The 18827-nt window shown below is 37.1% G+C and overlaps 2 long non-coding RNA genes across 2 annotated transcripts; both read right to left on the bottom strand.

The window, feature by feature from the left end:
* Positions 1-3463: 3463 nt before the first annotated feature.
* LOC136179860 (uncharacterized) lies at positions 3464-5506 on the bottom strand. Its single transcript, XR_010666792.1, has 4 exons — positions 5418-5506; positions 4695-4767; positions 3919-4260; positions 3464-3772 (listed from the first exon to the last, which is right to left on the bottom strand). It is a non-coding gene; the product is annotated as an uncharacterized lncRNA (long non-coding RNA).
* Positions 5507-14816: 9310 nt separating this feature from the next.
* LOC136179861 (uncharacterized) lies at positions 14817-17049 on the bottom strand. The gene is made up of 4 exons (XR_010666793.1): positions 16996-17049; positions 16262-16334; positions 15428-15778; positions 14817-15281 (listed from the first exon to the last, which is right to left on the bottom strand). It is a non-coding gene; the product is annotated as an uncharacterized lncRNA (long non-coding RNA).
* Positions 17050-18827: the final 1778 nt, after the last annotated feature.

The following is an 18827-nucleotide window of genomic DNA, read 5'->3' as shown; positions in this document are numbered from 1 at the left end:
TATTTTTGCAAGCGTTTGCACAGCATTCTCATGCAGAATTTATCTGCTCGCGCGAGCAATATTGTATCCTGCAAGGAGAAAACCATGCTTTGAGCACGAGCAAAATCTCACCCTGAGCGCGTAACTACAGTGCTCTCTGGGATTTTTCTTTTTGCCCTCAAAGCATGGTTTTGTCCTCTCAGGATACAATATTGCTCGCGCAAGCAATTTCATTTGAATGATTGTAATTTTACTTGATATGCACATTCTTACTAAGCAGACCTTTTTGGGGGTAAAGTTAACATTTGCTCGTCTCTAATTTAATTATAGAACCTCATATATAACACAGTGTTTCCCCTACCATTCAGGTCGTTCAGGGTGGATTACCCAAAGTAATCTCCCACCACCCTAAAAGAAAGGCACTAAATACTTTATCTATGTAAATTATCCATCCATCCATTATCTATAACTCTTTTCTCCCTTTATTTACAACAAAGTTAATCCTCTACAAAAGAAAGATTTTATGGATATGAAGTTTCCAATCAAAGCAAATTAAAGATAAACAAAGAGACTTTCATACATTTTGAAAAATGTAACTGATGAATGACACCTACAATGTACATCTATTTGTCTTGTGTTTGATTGAAAACTTCCCAGTTCATTTTCAGCCTTGCAGAAAAACGGGCCTCTCTTTCAAGAAGCTTATTAACAAAGATTATTTACATTCCTCATTTGTAAAACGCTGCACAAAAGAAGCCTGACCTACCTGCATTTATGCAAATGTTTCAAACGATACCTACACTGAACATCCATCTGTGTGTTGTTCGATCTTCCACTTCCCTCTTCATTTGCTGCACGGCAGAAAAAAGGTCCTCTCTCCCTAGAAGCTTTGATGTTTAAAACACGTCCAGTCCCCATGAAAGTCTCCTGGCCTCCATCAGCTCTGTACCAGGTGTAGTTCTTTACAGCTGGGTTTGCATTAGCACTGCAAGTCAGTGTCACATTTGTGTCTTCTTGCACTGGACCAGAGGGACTGACTGACACTGTGGTCCCTTTGGGTGAATCTGAAAAGAGAAAAAATAAAGTTGTATTTTTTGAATATGTAGTTGATTTGTGATGAGGGATAGAGAATGTTATGCCTTTATCCTGAACAAGCCCTGCTAAACATCAATAGAAACAGCTAGTAGGACCAGTGTTGGTCTGTAACGTATCACTAGTAACGCGTTACAGTAATGATATTACTTTTACAAGTAACGAGAAGTGTAACGAATTACTAATGAAATTCCAGTAATAATATTACAGTTACCCACACAAAAAATAACTCATGACTATCTTATTGTTGTTGTTATTACCCCACTTCAGATTTATGAAACAAACCCCAGATTAATTTTGTTGCGCATCTCAGACAAGCAGGAAGGTAGCGAGCTTCATGGTTGCCAGATATGCGGATTTGGGCTTTTTTTTAGGTGCCCCAGAGGGTAGTTTTTTTTTGGCCTTTGGGCTTGTTTTGTCATTTGTTGTCACACATACCTGGCAACCCTGGCTAGCTTGAAAGATGGAAGTTTACATTCAGCGGCTGGAAATATTCCCATTACTTAAGTTTTGTCGACAAGAAAGATAACAAGAACATCATTGTCATATGTAAATTGTGTCCCAGTACCAGGACTCTTTATACTGCAAAAAACAGGACTTCAAAACTCCTTAAGCACTTACAACATCTGACAACAGCACAACAACATGAAGCTCGTGTAAATAAACCCACCAATGAGCTGTGGAGGACAGCTGTAGCCCTACAATGTCTACAAATCAACAAAGACTGGATTTTAATCGAGCACAACTAAAAGCAAAAAAGAACTAATGAAAGTTGTGGCTTATTACGAAAAGTAATATAACAAGTTATGTAACATATTACTGATGGCAGGGAGTAATAAGTAAAGTAATTAAAGTACTTAAAGAGTAATGAGTAAAAGATTCCTTTTTTTTCAATAACGAGCCCAACACTGAGTAGGACTATAACAGTATGTGTACTCGTGCAGAGCCATCACGGTTTGGTCTTCACCGTTCAGTGCATTCATTTTTATTTATTTTTATTAATAAAATGTAAAGTTATAAAAACAATGCACATTCATAACATTTCTGTAATGCACAAGTTTAGCCATCATAGACAGCAGCAATATGTAAAACAGACTAAAGTGGGACAACAAAATTGTAAATCTAGAAGCATATGAAACACTTAAAAGAGAGATGTGCATTAAAACAGGACAATAATACTGTTCTCCTGGTAAAACAAATAAGATACCTAAAAGCAGGACATCAAAGCAGGAGACGTAGGCCTACATGAGACAGCATACCAATTAGAGGTGGGGGAAAATAGATACAGCATAGAATCACAATATTCTGCTAGCGATATGTTTTTATTTTTAATTGCTGAGGGGTTGCACAATTCATTTTGAGCAAGTTGCATTGTCAAAAATGACTGCAGTTGTTCAGTCATCCGTACATGTTTGTGTTCAGTAAAGTTTGATCAGACTGAAACACCATCAGTTCAGATTGTTAGGTGCTTGCAGCCTTTTTCTTTCATCACAGTGTTGGTCAATCTGTGGGCTCGTCTGTGGGCTCGACTCGAACAGACAGAAGTGAGACGAAAAGACTGACATTTTTTTCTTATTTGACAAAACACTTCTTGATTTAGTTTAATTTTGTGTACATAATATGCAGTTAAAAAATGAAATTCAATATATTATATCACAATTCTCAGCCTGTCGCAAAATGTTTAAAATCGCAATAATATCGTATCGTGACTCAAGCATCGTTATAATATCATATCGAAGGGCCTCTGGTGATTCCCACCTCTAATAACAATGTAGACCTACAGTACAGTGTTGCTTCCTCAGCGGATAAACAGTTGGTAGAAAAAAGTAAATATAAACTTTACTATGTTTGTTATCATCTTACTTTGTTTTTGAAATGGGAGATTAAAGTCCAGTGTTACGTTCATTTATAATCAGATACAACTGTGACCTTTAACCCTGTGATGAAAACACTGAGTGTGAAATGATCTGTTGACCTCTTTGTGAAAAACATGCAGATTGTTTTTATGTTTAAGTATTGACAGGAGTTATTAAACCACTGTGTGACATTAGTCATCACTGCTGTTAGTTTACGTGCAGCTTGCTGGTTTGTTGTTGCATGTTCAAAAATGATAGTATCATCAGCGTACATTAGGATGTCTGACCTAATAGCATTCATTTATTAGATCATTTATGTAGAGGCTAAACAACAAACCCTGTTCATACAATGAATACATCTACAATCAAACATCTGAGTGGAGAGAAAAAAAGGTAATCACACATGGCAGTATGCACACCCCAGGTGACGGCCATGCTCGTAACTGTTTGCTAAATGATTACAAAACAACAAACAAAGAAGAAGAAGCATATATTTTATGTAATCAATTTATTCACAAGACACACATACTCACATGTAATGTCAGCTGTTAAACTGGTGTTCACAGATGACTCAGTGCTGCCATCTTGTTTTCTGTAGACAGCAGTACAGGAGATTTCCTGTCTGTGATGGAGGTGTGATGCGTTGAAGTTCAGCACAGAGATCTTGACTTTAGTTTTGTCCTGATTCTCCTGCAGGGTCTCCTGACCTTCACCCAGGCCGGGGCTCCATGTCAGATTTGGAGGAAGAGACAGACAGGGAGCTGGAGCAGAGCAGTTCAAACTCACTGAGGTTCCCTCTTTCACCTTCAGTGTGGGCGGAGTCAGAGTCGGTCTGGGTGGATCATCTGTTCAGAAGATACATAAACATGTATAAGCAGTCATTTCTCTCTACTATCAAAGGTTTGATTTATCTTTATTTTAAAGTAATCAATGATAAGGTCAGAGAACTACTACATGACTGAACTGTAAATAAGTTTAATTTGAAACCTACCTTTGACTGAAATTTTCACGCCATTAAAATAGTATTTCAGATTATTGTCACATTCCAATCTAAAATAATACACTTTGTTGTTTTGAGGTTGCATGTCATTCAGGGTTGTGGTGCAGTCTTTTTTTGTTAAGTCACCGATCAATTGTCCTTTCTGTTGTGGATTACTGCTATCAAACACAAGAGGTCCCCAATAAGATTCTCTCCATAATGCTTTACATGTTTTATCTAAGTTTACATTATATTGATCCTTTACGTCAAAGGAGCAGGGGATTGTCACACAGGATCCCTTCAGAACCTCTATAGTCTTTGGTATAATGCTCTCAAACTGTCCACACAGGGCACCTGAAACACAAGAAACAAATCCTTATTACAATTATACATTAACAATACAATCCTTATTCATATTAAGTTTATAATGACTATATTACTAAAATCATTGAGAGGGATAGAGGTTTCAAATGATCCGTGGCTAGAAACCTGACTGCATGTTATCTACTTTGTATTTACATGAAGCAATGTTCATTGCACGTGTCTCTGTTAAATAAACAAACAAATAAATAAATAAAGTCATGATACAATTTATTGTTGGCTCTGTTTCTAAAAACCTGAGGAGTCACAGATAAAATAGTCAGGATCACAGGATTCATCATTTTCACAGTTATTTTTTACATTAAAGTTGTAAATTTAACACCAAATCTCTACATTATGATATCTTTAAAAGAAAGCAGAACACATTAGTCGCTAATTTCTTTGACAAATATAAGTGAGCATCTCACCTTGCAGCAGACAGCCAATGAGGAGGAGAGTCAGAGCTGCAGCCATCTTTGTGTTTCAGAAGAGGCAGAAAGTCTGGAGAGAATACATGTAGATTTACAGTTTAGTGTATTTCGCTCCAAATAAACTTAGATTTCATTTTGTGGCTGTTGTTGAATGTGATCTTTGCAGAAGTTGCAGATGGAGAAATATCTTGAAATGTTTGAATCTTCATCAATGTGGAAAAGGTTGGATCCAGAGTTTAGTTAACTAAAGCAATCCCAATAAAACTAAAAGACTTCAAGGTGTGCAGCTTCTCATTTTAAGGTTTAAATTGAAATATTTTTGCATTTCATTCAATTCATGTAAAAATGCTCATTATTAAAACGTAGAAGATGAAATGATAATAAAATAAAAAACAGGAAGTTTGACTGCCTGCCTCAAGGAAAAGAGACAAATGTTGTGTTTTTTATTTTGTTTCTTTCTTTGTTTACAACCTCTTTAAGGAAACTATTTGATCAGTAATAACGCCCAGAAGAAAAACTGCATGAGAGCTTTAAAATGTTCAAAACTTGAGCAGAGTGAATTTTTTTTTCTTTCCCCTGTAACAAAGTTTGTTTGATCAACTTCAGAAAAATGCACCTATTAAAAAGTCACCTTTATGATATTAAACATGTTGATTTGTTATATCTCCTGAAAAAGTATAAAACGAATTTAAAAGTGATATAAAAGTTTTATAAACTTACGTTTTTGTCAGGTCTTTTTGAGCAGAGAGGTGAAGGATGTTTAGAGAAGTGAAGTTCCTCATCATTTGGCCGCCTTCATAAACAGCATTCAAAATTTGTCTTGAAAATGAGGAAGTCAAAAAAAAGTGAACATTCATGTTCACATGAAATGTTCAGTACATTTCATGTGAATAGTTTTCATACAGTGTAACATCTTTACTTACCTTTCATTTACTATTGATAAAAAACATCTCGCTGTACAAATTATTTGTATCTTTAGACCTGAATAAAACATTGTCATCATGGGGATGTCAGCATTCGATTAAAATGCAAAAACACATGAAAAGCCTGTACTTCCTTATCATGAAGCAATGAAATAAGCAGACTACTCTATAGAATACATTTCTAATAACATAATTATCAATCTCTTATCAATTACCATAAAAACCTGATGTATAAGAGGCACACCCTTTTTTTAGATCCAAAAAGTTGGCTGCATCTATACACTGGTGCAACCAATATACCAGTATAAAATGCTGACACACGCAGTGTCATTACTGACGATTAAAAATACATCCCCATTCTTTCTGTATCCAGATGTGATTGCATGCTGTGCTGGGTGAGAAGGTGACACAAACCACAGCTTTTCTCCCTCACGAGGTCATAATCCTGCATGCACAGAAAACAGTAGTATATTGTTTCATAAATAAACCTTGTTGAGTGCTCTTTTGATTGAAGTAATTCTATATTAAAGTCAAAAAGTGACCAGCGGAGTCGTGCAGAGAGCTTGCAAGCTAGGAGTCTGTGCCTCACAACTTTCACTGCAGCCTGAGAGCTCAACTACCGTACTGTAACTAGTAGGAGTGCAAACTCCAAAAAGTGAAAACAGACTGAACTAAAAGAGCGACACAGCTGAACACAAACTGCACGTTGTAGACTTCACTGAACACAATAGAAATGATCAGGCCGGAAAACTTTTTTTCTCTCTCAGAGACCTTCAAAAACATGCCACTTATATTCTGGATTTTATAGTATGACAAAAAGTACTCATTCATTCATTCTTACTCAAAGTCAGCAATTTTTTTCACTTTTTGAGTTCACTTTTTCACTTGCTGTATTTGTTGCTTTTGAGCTTTTACAGATGAAATGATCTGGGAAATACATCAGCTCCTGAAGCTAATTTCAAACATGCCAATTGTAGTGATCGATAGAACTCAACAGTGATCCCCCACTTTTATGGCGGCTCTGGTTCTGAAAGTACATTTCTCCCTTCAAATCGTCGATTGACATTTGAGAAATTCCTTTTGTAAAAATGTTTTTAGTCCTGGATCCAAACCAACTGTTGTTCCACTGTAGGAGGATATCTGTCATACACCACAGGATAATACATCTTATTGTATTGATACCAGGTGACCTGGACATGAGCTTTTGTCTGACATGGTACCACAGCACAGCTCCCCTCCACTGCAGTCACTGTTTTAGGTACAGTGATGTTCCAGCTTCTCACCTGCTGCAGCACAGAGAAGCCTTTGTGTGGGGGAGAGGAGGAAGAGGAAGGGAGGGTGAATGTGTTAGCAAAGCTGGCAAAAAATGTTAGTGGTTCAGTGAAGAAAAGCTGATGAGAAAGAAAAGTATGTGTCATGCAACAGGAAATGAACAACAGTGAAAGCTGCTTTTGAAAGCAGAGTTTAATGTACAGCCATTTGTCATACAAAGTAACATTATGAGAGCTGTCACTCACACTCGTTTCTTTGGTGAGGTTATGTTTCAGAATAAAAACATCTAAAAACACTCTTATTATTCGGGACAGTGACCAATTCGAAGTCTGTCTAGCAAGCCAGTCTTTCTGTTCAACATACTGTCTGATCATATTAACCGTTTGGTAGCCATAGGTAAAGATGTTGAGAGAAATGTGTGCTAGCTGAAGGTAACTTCATACAGCTTTCTGGTTCATTGTTATCTCAGGCAACATTAAAGTGACAGCACATGTGACAGTGTCAACACATGTAATAAGGTAGGCCAGAGGGAATATAAACTTAATGAGAATCAGCAGGAGCAAAACATCAGGTTCATATATTGATATGTTACATATTTTATGATAGAAGATATTTGACAATATTGTCATACTTGATGACTGCATTATGTTCCCTCAGACTCTGCTCTGAGAGCTACTTGCATATTGACTGCCCTTCACATCACCCCTTAGTAGAACATGGTAAGCCCTGTTCTGCAAATTCATCCCATTTATAAAAAGGGACTCAAGGTTGGGAGCACAGGTTTTTCATGTTTCACTGAAGCTTTATCAAAAAGGTAAAACAGAACATAGATATCGACAAGCAATTGTGTTTTTCTTATTGTTTGCACTGCTTCTTTAGTAGGTCTGAATGCTGAAATCTTCTGTAAATTCACAATTTAAAGCAGATTTTTTTATTTTTAATCTTCCCGGGGGGGCTTTCCCCCGGACCCCCCTAGGAGGTTTGGATCCATGTCACCTTTTTCATCCCTGATGAGTTTGCACCCCTGTCAACAGTCAGATGGCAGAAACATAGAAACAGCAAAATCCCCCTAAACTCAAACTGAAAAACTATGACGGAGGATTATGGCCACGTTAAAGAAAATGAAAAATCTCAATTTACGAGAATAATGACGTTATTTCAGTCTATATCAGAAGAGCAGCAGCCTGTTAAAATTACAAACGTTGAGCATCTTTCTATATTTTAGTAAAGGTTTCACTTGTTTCACAGGTTTCAAGGAAATAGGCTACTTCCTTGTGTAGTCAGTAAAAAACAGTTAGTTCAAGAGAAGTTTTCACTTCAACTTGCAAGGACTTTATTCATCTGCAAAATGATCAGTGAACAGGACACAAACTGGCTCTGCCCATGAGACACTTTAACAAGGCAGACAAGTGCAGATAACAAACACAAATATAAAATAGTTGTGTTGGGGCTTTACTTATGCAGATATGAAACTACACATGCTTTTGGCACATCATCATTATCACATTGTCATAAAATATCAGGACCCTGAAAAGATACTGAAAGAAACGTTGGCTTTTCTGAAGAAAGAACCACACTGACTTGGAGGAAGTTGCGTCTGCAGAGGAGCAGACTTTAACAGTTCTCCTTTCATCATTTTCACACAGGCTGGTCTCGAACTCGTAACTCAAGTTCCTGTCATACTTTCCATCCACAGAGCACTTTGTTGGATGCAACAGTGGAAACTCGTAAATTTCCGACTTTATTCTTTATTATAATTTGGCCCTAATCGTGGCCCTAATCCTCCGTTGTTAAAGAGAAACTTGTTAGGCTGAACAATTATATGAAGTCTCAAGATCTGTATTAAATAGGCGACCTCCAAACCCACAACCTTATTTTGTTAAAATGTATTTTCCCATTTGAACTGTTTGTCTTGGTTATTATCTGTTCTTCTGAGGTTAAGTTGAGTGTCTTGCCTTTTTAGCTGTGAGATTTATTTAAAGAATGACTTAATATATATATAATATGCACATGATCTGTAGATGGATGGAAAATGTATAAATATGGTGTATCAACTACCGCTGAATCCCTGTGCAGAGTCTCAGTGAAAAGTAGGCAGCATTTAAGTTGTACCTGCTGTACAAATAGGAAGGCATTACAGACTTTTATGATATATTTTAAAATAACTTTTGGCTGAGTTTCACACAGAAAGAGCTCATAAAGTGTTGTTGTTTAATTGTGTATCTTTTCGTTGTTTCAAACACTGCTTCGTCCTTTCTCCGTTCCCTCCACCCCGTCTGCTCTCATGCAGAGATCAGCTGGTGGCTGTGTGTGACAACAATCAGTAGCTTCACTAGGTAACGTTACAGCCAGCTGTAGTCTGTTGCTGTAAACTGAGCCAAACTATGATAGCGAGTAGGCCTGCGTGACAAGATTAAAAGTGTTATCACGATAAAAAATGTCATATCAGTCGATATCGATAATTGTCATTCATTATTTCTTTCAAATTTAAAGGCTGATTTTGGCTCCTTGAAAAAACAAGGTGGTTAATTATGGTTTAATTATTCAGAACATGAGAAACTATAATTAAATATTTCACCATTATAAGCACAGTGCACGTAGCGCTCAAGGAACATTAGCGCTCCCCACTTCCCAGTGGTTGGTGGTGTAATCACAATTAAATCTGTCAAACTTTTATTGAACATTTTTCATATTTATTGACGAAAATTATATTGCAATAATTATCATTTCGTTTTATCGCCCAGTCCGGACTGAACTGTAATCTATGTCTGCATCTCAATCTAGTCTCTAAATTTAACCCGAGCATATTCACATTCAGAGTCCTTCCTCACATTTCTAGGCTTCACTTCGTCATATAGATTTACCATCTCTACTGCATTGCTCACAAAATTCAATCCTCCCTCTAAGCGCTTCTCCTCCAGATAGGAGCGACCTGACTGATTTGTGTCGCCAGAGCTTCCTCCCTCCTTCTTCCCTTTGCTCCTCCAAGTCACACTAGTGTAAATCACATCTTTGCTTTCCTCGTTTTTCTTCTCTGAACTTGTCCTGGCGTCTTCTGTGTTGTTTTGGCCTGAGCTTGGTAAGTTGGTGCTGGTTGGCTCAGAGGTAGTTGCAGGTTGGGTGACACCTGGTTTCTTCAGCTCAGTGGTGTTAGCATAAATGCCCTCATTTGTTTTGTTGAGTTCCTACAAATCAAAAGGAAATGTTGGTTGTAAGGTTATTCTGCTTATTTAAGTGACACTAAGTACAAAACTGTTGGATTCCAAGATAAAGTACCTCATCTCCTTCTCCACTTGGTAGATGTTGGCTCATAGCAACTGTGCTGGCGTTACCTGACCCCTGACTCTTAAGCAGGTTGTGTTGAGTCCTCTGAGCCCTGAAAAAACCAGCGGAGTATAAACCTACAAGAATATACTGAAAATATCTTTGTTTTTCCCTAGTCTAAAGTTGAGAAAAAACTCAGGGAACAGTCCATATTTAGTTATTTTAACACTGGTAACAGATCACAGGATCACAGCGTCTGCAGTCGATGTCAACATGTTGTGCTGAGTGTGGCGAGCATTAGCAGTACTAGCATTAGCAGTACTAGCATTAGCAGTACTAGCACTGCCAGCCTTTGGTCCTCCTTGCAGGTTTACTTCCACATGTCTGTGCTTTTTACGCATTGCTCTGGTCAAGATACACCACTTTAACACGAGACAGCCTACATACAACTTTTACTCCATTTTCTAGATCAAAATACAGTCAAACCTCTTTGTGCTATGACATGCCACTTGTCTACTATGCTGGTTTACATCTAGGTAGTAGAGCATTAGTGCCTGTCTATAGCTTTGGCTGGTGGCATTTCAGCATCAACATTCTTATGTGTGCATGTGCAAAGGTCACAGTACAGGACATACTCTGTCAAGTAGAGGAAATATTCATGATTACTTCATGCCATAACTTTTTTGTTGCAACATACTGGAGCAAAACTCGCAGGTTTTCCATTCGGACTTCGCTACAGCTGCCTACAAACATGGGGCTTATTGAGAAGCTGCAAACTGTATCACAGCACACCAATCAGTAAAGAACAGTAAAACACCATATAATGAACCACCTGTGGGCATCCTCTCTTCAGAGTAAGGTTATCAACACTTTTTTTCATAATTTGATACTTTCGACCTGTTTTAAAACAATACTCTTCCAAATCTCCTTTATTCTAATGATCGATAGTACCCAAAAGTACACAAAGCTTTAAATAACTACATATCTTCAGTCATACTTAATCCCAAAGTTGCTTTGAGCAAAAAAGAGAGTAAGAGATCAGCTGTACATCTGAAATTCACGTCAGCAAATACTGACGTTTCTCCAGTCCTTTAGGTGTCTCATAAAGCTGTATATTCATGTTTATGTCTCACAAACAGATGCAGAGCAGAGGACACTATAAATAACAAAAAATATATTGGCAACATTTTCAATCCACAACATTTGACTGAAATTGTGGGCCTCATTTGAAAAATATTAATTACCTGGATAAGACTTGGTCTGCTCATAATACCAAAAAATATTAAACATTTCAAAGATTTTAAATTGAAGACCAGAGGAACAAAACATAGAATCAGTATCTTCATTCAATTGAAGAATATAAAATTCCAAGTTGGAGGTTTTTAAATATTTTGCATAGTGGTATTCTGTACGGTTTGGCTTGATTTGCTGTTACCCTACCTGATAACAAAGAGTAGAGCACATACTAGCACCAGGAAGGCGACAATGGTGGCGATGAAGACTGGCAAAATCACTGAAAAATACAAAGGACAATACGGGATTATGGTTCAAGCTCTTATTCAGACAAGATTATTACTTGAATAAATTCGGACATCACTTATTAATTATTCATTTTTGTAAATTGTTAAATCAGGACATATTAAAGCTTTCAAGAGGAATTTATCTTCACCACTTACCCATTCATAACGCTTTCTTGTTAATACTTAGTAAGTATGAGAACAAATTGTGAAATGTGCCGCTTACCAATAAGTTATACTCAGTTCAGAGACAAACCTTGACTTTCTGCAGATGTTGGAAGGCTGTAGAAAATAAATCGCTGAGCAACAGATCCCAGAGAGTTTGAGCTGCGACAAAGCACAGTGAAGTGATCCTTCCTTTGGGCTTGACTCATGGTGATGAAGCTCACGCCTGTACCATTTCGATGCTCATAACTGATTGCAAACTCTTCTGAACGATTGACCAGTGATTCATCCAAACTCCATTGTAAAGTGGGAGGAGGATTTCCCGTAGACTCACAGGAACAGTTGACCTGGTTAGCAGTTTTGGTGCAATCAGATGAGGACATGATCTGTGGAGCATCTGTAATGGATGTAGGGAAGAGAGACAAGTAGAGAGTCAAGTAAAGCCATGCTGTATCAAATTTGCAAAAGTAAAAGAGAAGGCTTATGGCTATAAAAAAAATAAAAATAAAAGTTGACCAGCTGTGCGTGTGAATGAAGTGAATGAGGCAAAGAAAAATTCTAGTTCCTCCATGTCAATTGGTTTTCATTCTGGGCCTGTGTCCACAGAGGGCGCTTTTAACGCTGGCAGCGCCTATTTTCAATACAAAACCAATGTAGTTCAGTGTTTTCAGCTCTCAGCTTCATACGTTTCTTGAGGCCGCATTCACTCAGCTCTCAGTTGAAAACAATTCCACTTATGGAACAGCACTACGCTCTTCTATGTCACATCTCCATCACCGACCTAAGGCGCTTTATCCCAGCCAATAAAACAGCCACGCACGCATATTATTTTTGTGAGCACTTGCACAGCAATATTGTATCCTGCAAGGAGAAAACCATGCTTTGAGCACGAGCAAAATCTCACCCTGAGCGCGTAACTACAGTGCTCTCTGGGATTTTTCTTTTTGCCCTCAAAGCATGGTTTTGTCCTCGCAGGATACAATATTACTCACGCAAGCAATTTCATTTGAATGATTGTAATTTTACTTGATGTGCACATTCTTACTAAGCAGACCTTTTTGGGGGTAAAGTTAACATTTGCTCGTCTCTAATTTAATTATAGAACCTCATATATAACACAGTGTTTCCCCTACCATTCAGGTCGTTCAGGGTGGATTACCCAAAGTGATCTCCCACCACCCTAAAAGAAAGGCACTAAATACTTTATCTATGTACATTATCCATCCATCCATTATCTATAACGCTTTTCTCCCTTTATTTACAACAAAGGTAATCCTCTACAAAAGAAAGATTTTATGGATTTGAAGTTTCCAATCAAAGCAAATTAAAGATAAACAAAGAGACTTTCATACATTTTGAAAAATGTAACTGATGAATGACACCTACAATGTACATCTATTTGTCATGTGTTTGATTGAAAACTTCCCAGTTTATTTTCAGCCTTGCAGAAAAGAAGCCTTTCAAGAAGCTTATTAACAAAGATTATTTACATTCCTCATTTGTAAAACGCTGCACAAAAGAAGCCTGACCTACCTGCATTTATGCAAATGTTTCAAACGATACCTACACTGAACATCCATCTGTGTGTTGTTCGATCTTCCACTTCCCTCTTCATTTTCAGCCTTGCAGAAAAAAGGTCCTCTCTCCCTAGAAGCTTTGATGTTTAAAACACGTCCAGTCCCCATGAAAGTCTCCTGGCCTCCATCAGCTCTGTACCAGGTGTAGTTCTTTACAGCTGGGTTTGCATTAGCACTGCAAGTCAGTGTCACATTTGTGTCTTCTTGCACTGGACCAGAGGGACTGACTGACACTGTGGTCCCTTTGGGTGAATCTGAAAAGAGAAAAAATAAAGTTGTATTTTTTGAATATGTAGTTTATTTGTGATGAGGGATAGAGAATGTTATGCCTTTATCCTGAACAAGCCCTGCTAAACATCAATAGAAACAGCTAGTAGGACCAGTGTTGGGCTGTAACGTATCACTAGTAACGCGTTACAGTAATGATATTACTTTTACAAGTAACGAGTAGTGTAGTGTTTTTTTGGCCATTGGGCTTGTTTTGTCATTTGTTGTCACACATACCTGGCAACCCTGGCTAGCTTGAAAGATGGAAGTTTACATTCAGTGGCTGGAAAAATTCCCATTACTTAAGTTTTGTCGACAGGAAAGATAACAAGAACATCATTGTCAAATGTAAATTGTGTCCCAGTACCAGGACTCTTTATACTGCAAAAAACAGGACTTCAACTCCTTAAGCACTTACAACATCTGACGACAACACAACAACATGAAGCTCGTGTAAATAAACCCCACCAATGAGCTGTGGAGGACAGCTGTTATGGAGTTAGATCAGTCTCAGTATTCACAAATGCACACAGAATGATTCATAAATGTATTTCAATGCACACACAAATATAATTCATTCTATATAAATGTAAAACAAATCCACAAATAAAAAAATAAGATTCACAAATGTATTTCTGATTCACACACAAATATTTATAGTTTTTTATACGTAGACTAATAGAAATCCACAATTATATAAGCTGTTCAGTCTGCATTTACAAACTGTTTGTCATTTGTGAACCTCACTGCATTCTTAATTTGTTTTTGAAATGGGAGATTAAAGTCCAGTGTTACATTCATTTATAATCAGATACAACTGTGACCTTTAACCCTGTGATGAAAACACTGAGTGTGAAATGATCTGTTGACCTCTTTGTGAAAAACATGCAGATTGTTTTCTTTATGTTTAAGTATTGACAGGAGTTATTAAACCACTGTGTGACATTAGTCATCACTGCTGTTAGTTTACGTGCAGCTTGCTGGTTTGTTGTTGCATGTTCAAAAATGATAGTATCATCAGCGTACATTAGGATGTCTGACCTAATAGCATTCATTTATTAGATCATTTATGTAGAGGCTTAACAACAAACCCTGTTCATACAATGAATACATCTACAATCAAACATCTGAGTGGAGAGAAAAAAAGGTAATCACACATGGCAGTATGCACACCCCAGGTGACGGCCATGCTCGTAACTGTTTGCTAAATGATTACAAAACAACAAACAAAGAAGAAGAAGCATGTATTTTATGTAATCAATTTAATCACAAGACACACATACTCACATGTAATGTCAGCTGTTAAACTGGTGTTCACAGATGACTCAGTGCTGCCATCTTGTTTTCTGTAGACAGCAGTACAGGAGATTTCCTGTCTGTGATGGAGGTGTGATGCTTTGAAGTTCAGCACAGAGATCTTGACTTTAGTTTTGTCCTGATTCTCCTGCAGGGTCTCCTGACCTTCACCCAGGCCGGGGCTCCATGTCAGATTTGGAGGAAGAGACAGACAGGGAGCTGGAGCAGAGCAGTTCAAACTCACTGAGGTTCCCTCTTTCACCTTCAGTGTGGGCGGAGTCAGAGTCGGTCTGGGTGGATCATCTGTTCAGAAGATACATAAACATGTATAAGCAGTCATTTCTCTCTACTATCAAAGGTTTGATTTATCTTTATTTTAAAGTAATCAACGATAAGGTCAGAGAACTACTACATGAGTGAACTGTTAATAAGTTTAATTTGAAACCTACCTTTGACTGAAATTTTCATTTGTTGACCAAAATTACATTTCAGATCATTGTCACATTCCAATCTAAAATGATACACGTTGTTGTTTTGAGGTTGCATGTCATTCAGGGTTGTGGTGCAGTCTTTTTTTGTTAGGTCACCGATCAATTGTCCTTTCTGTTGTGGATTACTGCTATCAAACACAAAAGGGCCAGTGTTCCTTTTTCCTTTTCTCCATAATGCTTTACAAGTGTTATCTAAGTTTACATTATATTGATCCTGTACGTCAAAGGAGCAGGGGATTGTCACACAGGATCCCTTCAGAACCTCTATAGTCTTTGGTATAATGCTCTCAAACTGTCCACACAGGGCACCTGAAACACAAGAAACAAATCCTTATTACAATTATACATTTACAATACAATCCTTATTCCTATAGAGTTATTTTAATGTTTATATTCATAAAATCATTGACAGGGATAGAGGTTTCAAATGAGAAACCTGGCTGCATGGTATCTACTTTGTATATGATACAATGTTCATTGCATGTGTCTCTGTTAAATAAACAAACAATAAACAGTAAAGTCATGATACATTTTATTGTTGGCTCTGTTTCTAAAAACCTCAGCACAGATAAATTAATCTTCATGTAAAACTCAGAGGATTCAGCATTTTCACAGAGTTTTTTTTATACATTAAAGTTGTAAATTTACATTATGATGATACATTATGATATTGTTAAAAAAAACATTTCAGCTCATTACACTTATGACATATTTCTTTTACTGTTTTTCTGTGATATAAATTGTATGGACAAAACAAAAAGTCGTTGTGATAAATATAAGTCAGCATCTCACCTTGCAGCAGACAGCCAATGAGGAGGAGAGTCAGAGCTGCAGCCATCTTTGTGTTTCAGAAGAGGCAGAAAGTCTGGAGAGAATACATGTAGATTTACAGTTTATTGTATGTCGCTCCAAATAAACTTAGATTTCATTTTGAGGCTGTTGTTGAATGTGATCTTTGCAGAAGTTGCAGATGGAGAAATATGTTGAAATATTTAAATCTTCATCAATGTGGAAAAGGTTGGATCCAGAGTTTAGTTAACTAAACTGATCCCAACAAAACTAAAAGACTTCAAGGTGTGCAGCTTCTAATTTTAAGGTTTTAATTGAAATATTTCTGCATTTCATTCAATTCATGTAAAGTAGCTCATTATTAAAACGTAGAAGATGAAATGATAATAAAATAAAAAAACAAGAAGTTTGACTGCCTGCCTCAAAGAAAAGAGACAAAACAAAAAAATATATATATATTTTGTCTGAGTTCATTTTGTTTACAACTTCTTTAAGGAAACTATTTGATCAGTAATAACGCCCAGAAGAAAAACTGCATGAGAGCTTTAAAATGTTCAAAACTTGATCACAGTGAATGTTTTTTTTTCTTTCCCCTGTAACAAAGTTTGTTTGATCAACTTCAGAAAAAAATCACTTCTTAAAAAGTAACCTTTATGATATTAAACATGTTGATTTGTTATATCTCCTGAAAAAGTATAAAGTTATTTAAAAGTTATATAAAAGTTTTTTAAACTTACGTTTTTGTGAGGTCTTTTTGAGCAGAGAGGTGAAGGATGTTTAGAGAAGTGAAGTTCCTCATCATTTGGCCACCTTCATAAAGAGCATTCAAAATTTGTTTTGAAAATGAGGAAGTCAATAAAAAGTGAACATTCATGTTCCCATGAAATGTTCAGTACATTTCATGGGAATAGTTTTCATACAGGGTCACATCCTTCTTTACATTTTATTTACTATTGATAACAAACATCGCTCTGCAAATTATTTCTATCTTTAGACCTTGAATAAAACATTGACATCATGGGGATGTCAGCATTTGATTAAAATGCAAAAACCAATGAAAAGCCTGTACTGTCAAAAGAATGTTTATAATTCATTTTAATGCAATAACATCTTGATGTGTTTCAATATTTACAACCCATCAGTTTGACTAGAATGTTACTTTTTGAGATCCACATACAGGAGGTGAGAACTTATAAAAAACATTGTTGTCAAAGCTTCTGCCTAATCATGAAGCAATGAAATAAGCAGGCTACTCTATAAATTACTTTTTAATCACAACACAATTATCAATCAATTATCAGTTATGACAAAAAGTACTTTCATTCTCACTCAAAGTCAGTCAACTCATTTCTTTCCAGGTGAAACTGAATGATATCCAGCTATTTGATTCTTTCAGGATAGTCTACTATATAAGATAAAACCCAGGAGTTTGGTTTCATGCATCATGATATTTGTCTGACACTCAGAACTAATTATGTTTTATCCCTTTAAGCCAAACCCTCAGTCTATATTATGTTAAATTGAGCAAAATGGACTGCAACCAAACTGGACAGACACAGATTGCAACGGATAATCAGGACTGCAGAAAAAATATCATTGGTGTCAACCTGCCCCCTATCAGGAAACGGGCAGGTAGAAGTACTACAAACTCTTCCCCTCTGATACGGATCACTGTACACCTAAACAACAACAGTTTGTTCCCCCAGGCTGTCATTCTGATGAACGCTAAACAGTCACACGTGCCTAAAACTTACATTTTATTTTAATATCTTTTGTTTTTTCTGTGGTTGTCCGGTGATGGAAATGTTGCAAGAGTTGGTGGTGGTAATAACTAATGATGTAAAATAAGAACAGACAGCACACCCCAGGAAATACACAACTTATTACTCTTGTAAATAGGTAAGACACACAGACTCGAAAACTGATGAGGCAGAGACGTGGTTTCAAAAGAATTTAAGGAATTTATTTGAATGAATCAATGTAAAAAACAAGGTGGACCAAAGCTTTGGGGAAGGAACAGCAAATCACACAGCAATCCTCAACAACTTTTGGTGTAGTCCATTTGTGTCCCAGTGCTCTTAAACTCACATGCAAACAAGTGGAGGGCCCTCACCCTGGGTGCCTAGCCTCCCAACTAAGTGGCTGAAAGAAAAGCAGGCTTTTAGCAACCTAAAATGAAAACAGCTATTAATAAAAAAAAACAATCAATGCTTCAACTTCTAAAGTTAAAACTGAGCCACCTACTCACCACTACAGGGTTTCAGTCAGGACTGATCTGGGGGGTGAGGAGCCATGGGCAAACTAGTCAAGCTGCAGCAACAACCAAACAAGGAGGTCATTTAAACATTCAAACCAGCAAGCTGTACATCAAAACAAGGTTGTACATACCAGCAGCAACAGCAAAGGCACATGCCAGGCAGGAGCAGGAGGCCTGTACCTGACATCCAGGTGCCTTTAAATAAGCTTAACTGACTAGTGAGTGGGACAGGTGAGAGGCTGCATTCAAGACCTCAGTGTTGTGTTGTCTACCACAAGAACATGCGTCGTTTTGAAGAGATGGAAAATTAAA

The sequence above is a fragment of the Labrus bergylta genome, chromosome 8 (genome assembly GCF_963930695.1).
Source record: "Labrus bergylta chromosome 8, fLabBer1.1, whole genome shotgun sequence".
In the NCBI taxonomy this organism is placed as follows: Eukaryota; Metazoa; Chordata; class Actinopteri; order Labriformes; family Labridae; genus Labrus; species Labrus bergylta.
Note: the sequence above shows the minus strand (reverse complement) of the source record. Positions and strands in the feature narration are given on the sequence as shown.